Source organism: Paramormyrops kingsleyae, chromosome 9 (assembly GCF_048594095.1).
Source record: "Paramormyrops kingsleyae isolate MSU_618 chromosome 9, PKINGS_0.4, whole genome shotgun sequence".
NCBI classification, from domain to species: Eukaryota; Metazoa; Chordata; class Actinopteri; order Osteoglossiformes; family Mormyridae; genus Paramormyrops; species Paramormyrops kingsleyae.
This window is the reverse complement of record NC_132805.1, coordinates 18005064-18008903: the sequence shown is the minus strand read 5'-3', so window position 1 is coordinate 18008903 and position 3840 is coordinate 18005064. Positions and strand designations below refer to the sequence as shown.

Here is a 3840-nt window from a genome sequence, read left to right as displayed (position 1 = left end):
AAGGTTGTAAAACTCTCTGACCGACTGCCTCGCGTTAAAATCGGGCTGGAACGGTTTGCTGGGTATGTGTCGACCGTTTACAGAATTCCAGGTCACAATGCTGAAACCTGAATGGGTTTCTGTTTCGCGTGCCCACGAACGCGGCGTGGTCCACGATCCCCAAAACGATGTAGCGTGGTAAGTTGCCCAGGAAAATATTGTCCTGCGGGCAGACCCGCGACTGCGCGGGCAGCGTGTAATTTTTAACGACTACCCTGCTTATAGGGTACAGGGCGTTTGCTTTCATGAGAGCGGCCGAGTGACCCAGTGACACCGCCGGGGAGACGTCCACTTTTTTCACAAACAGGCTGGCCCTCAGTATTTTCAGCTCATAATCGGCGTCATTTCTACACATGAGACTAAAATCGCTTTTAGCCTTTACAAATTTTAAGCGTATATCCACATTGTTTAACAGCATTCGTTCGCTGAAAAAAATATCAGCGTGTATAGGGCCTATCAGAGAGAATTCCCGAGAGTTTCTACAGAAGGCAGCTCGCTTCTGCAACCCCACGTTAGGGCCCTGGGGGGTGATGTCCACGCTATCCAAGTCGGCTCCGCCGTCTTTGTACCAGAGCCCTGCCGAAAACTGACTCTCTAGCGTATCCGTAGAAAAATTGAGCAGGGTCTCTATGAATGACCTATAGGGGTGCGTGGCCGATGAGGAACTGATCAGGACGTCGTTCAGACTCACGTCCAGCTGAGAGAATATACAGTTTAGTGGATACTGTATAATACCGCAGGGGTCAGCGTCAACCAGGGGGGCGCCGTCCGCCCTAACGATCTTGAGCCTTAGATATAGCAGTGTAGAGTTGAGGTCCAGATAGAAATTGCCCGACCCCGGTATTAGGAAATCCAAAACATCCTGATCGGTAATGGAATTTAATGGGTTGATTTCTACGTAATTGGTCTGATCTATGGATAATTGCGTCATAGGGGCCGCAAACAGGTCCAGCTCAGATTTGGTGCATTCAGCCGAGAGGCGGTGAGCTAGAGCCATTCTTCCTTATGCTCTTAAAATATGTCCCCGGGGGGTTTCCTGTTTCTCTTTGAAGGTCGAGACTTGGGAATCCTGACAGCTCTGCTGCTGCGAGGTTTTTTTTTATGACCGTGCTGCCTGGGTAAAGGCGCTGGGGCTCTCTTCCTACCCCTCTGAGATAGCAACAGCAGACCAGAGCCTTCCTGCTTGGGGTCACCGGTGTTTGTAAAACGGCCGCTGATTACAGAGCTGGCGAGATCCGAAGCTATTCCTTTGGCCGCCGATTTCAAATGAGGTTTCGCTAAATCAACTCCACGCTTAAGAAAGGGTAAAACGAATCTAACGCAAAACCGGGGAGCCCATGTCCCGCCTGACTGGTGTAATACTGAATAAATCTCTGCGAATTGTGGTACGCCATGCTCTCCCACCCCCTCCGCTTTCTCTCTTTTTTTTTAAACGGGGATCTTTGGCACTGGGCGAAAGTGCAGCTTGACGATCGTTTTTCCGTAGGAGAAATTAATCAGAGTATTCTGATCGTTCTTTATCTCAATATGCAAATTCTGGAGGCTCTGCTTGTTCACCGGTACGTAGTGCAGCTTGTGGAACGGCAAAGTGACTACGTCGCCGAACCCACCGTCTATTTTAACGGTTCTCAGGAGCGGTACTACAAATTCCCCCACGTGCTGCGGATCCACGATGTTACAGTAGACGTACATATTATAGAATCCCGCGTGAATGTCGGACGGGTAGGGTGAGGTTGGCATGGTACCTCCTACGTTATACCAGCCACCGGGCTCAAAGCCCAGCATGTAGGCCAAAGTAGGTTTAAATTTGATCTTGTATTTCTGATTTCCGGTTATATTAACCCTTCGCGTAATCTTGTTGTATGCAAAGAAAACTTCCGTACCTAATTTTTTTAACGAAGCGTTGATTTCTGACACAATCTGTGAAACGGATTCATAATATCCGACTTTAATTTTCCGAGGGAACAGGTAAGGCAAATCCACTAGAGGATCGGCGTCTCTTCTTGCCTGCACCTCCGTATCCCGCAATTCAAAAGTATTTTCGGGGTGTGTAATATTTCGCCACGTGTAACAATACATGATTTCAGCCAGTCCTACTTCGTAAGGCCCCCGTAGCTCTATAGGTCGCGAGAGCATCACGGTGTAATCCGAACTCTGGTTATCGGGGAAGATGGAGAGACAAGAGTTTGACGGTAGCGTGAGGTAAAAAGAGGGGCGATCCTCCATTTTTTCCCCTTTTCTTTTAAAAAATTAAAAATTAAATCCGTATCAAGTCCGACCGCGGTATCCACGAATCAAACCTCGAGGGCCAACCCTGCCAGCGTACTAAAATTCACTTTTTCCCCTTTTCGTCGGTCTTTGAGCCTATAACCTTCTCGACCTTGAACGCGCGTTTCGGAGATATTTTGACTTTCTGCAGCTCAGCTTCATAGAATGTCCCTTTGAGTATTTCACCGCGCACGTCCCTCAATTTATACACCGGCGGGGATCTGGGTACACGTTCGCATATGACAAAGTACTCGTCAGTAAATGTCTGCTCGTACTTTTTGTCAAATATCTGACTGTGCTTGGAGACTCTCACAGTGTCCCCTATGTTAAACTTAAAACGTGGCCGTCTGCTTTTCTTCTTCTTCAGAGGACCGTATAGATTATCAAATACTAGATGAGCATTATCGGTCGTGACCTCGAAAGGTTTCATTTTAATAGCGCTGTGAAATGACTGGTTGTACCCCTTTATTAGATCGTCCAACACATCCACGTATCGTCGAGTGTTTTTAGCCGTAAAGTACCTGGCCATCCTCTCTTTTAACGTTCGGTTAAATCTCTCTACGACTGAAGCTTTAAGTTCACTACCCGTGGTGAAATGGGTGATTTTATGACTTTTTAAAAGTTTCTGAAAAGTCCCATTTAAAAACTCCTTACCGGCATCCGTCTGTAACTTGAGGGGCACACCCCCCTCAGTTAAAATAGAATCAAAGGCCTCCGTTACGACCACCCCCGTCTTGTTTCTTATGGCACGCGCGTAGGCCTTTTTAGAAAAAACATCAATCACCGTAAGGAGGTATTTTAACCCGTCGTTGTACGTGGCCAGCCCTTGCATGTCGCATAAATCGGCCTGCCACTGATACATGGCTCTCGGTACAAACACTCTGTTCCTGGGGAAATTCTTTTTAGCCGGCTTATGTAAAGTATAACTGTCTTGCATAGACAGCCACTCTCTGATATCATCAGAAGCCACTTTTTTCCCAGTATCATCCTCCACGGCTCTCTGCAGTCTGGAGACACCCCCGTATGACCCTGGCTGGCTGGGGTCATAGTACGAACGGCTCAAGACACGAGCTGTAGTCTTGGCAACAGACATGCTTTTCACACAGCGAGAGTGTGGGGGGTGAGAGCAGGGATGCGGCGTCTAGCTGTCTGGGGAGGGGGGTGAGTGAACACATTAATGAAATTGTGTGTTTTTTTCCCCATATGTGTTGAGTTTAGAAAAGAGTTTTAGCTGGGGTGGGGTTCGAACCCACGCGGACATACGTCCATTGGATCTTAAGTCCAACGCCTTAACCACTCGGCCACCCTACTGAACATGTATATACAAAGACTATTGCATTGTTGTTCAACTCAATTTTATTGCAAGGGCATACATTTTAGTGAAAGATGCATTTTCAAAATGCTGGTATACATTTTCTTTGTGAAAGATATAGTTTAAAAACGCTAATACAAGGGTACACATTTAGTGAAAGATATAGTTTTAAAATTATTTAAGCATCTGAGATTACACCGCTCACACACTATCCCCGGTGT

At 47.0% G+C, this 3840-nt stretch overlaps 1 non-coding gene across 1 annotated transcript; it reads right to left on the bottom strand.

Moving 5' to 3' along the window:
- Positions 1–3535: 3535 nt before the first annotated feature.
- trnal-uaa (transfer RNA leucine (anticodon UAA)) lies at positions 3536–3618 on the bottom strand. The gene has a single exon. It is a non-coding gene; the product is annotated as a tRNA-Leu (tRNA).
- Between the last annotated feature and the right edge of the window lie 222 nt (positions 3619–3840).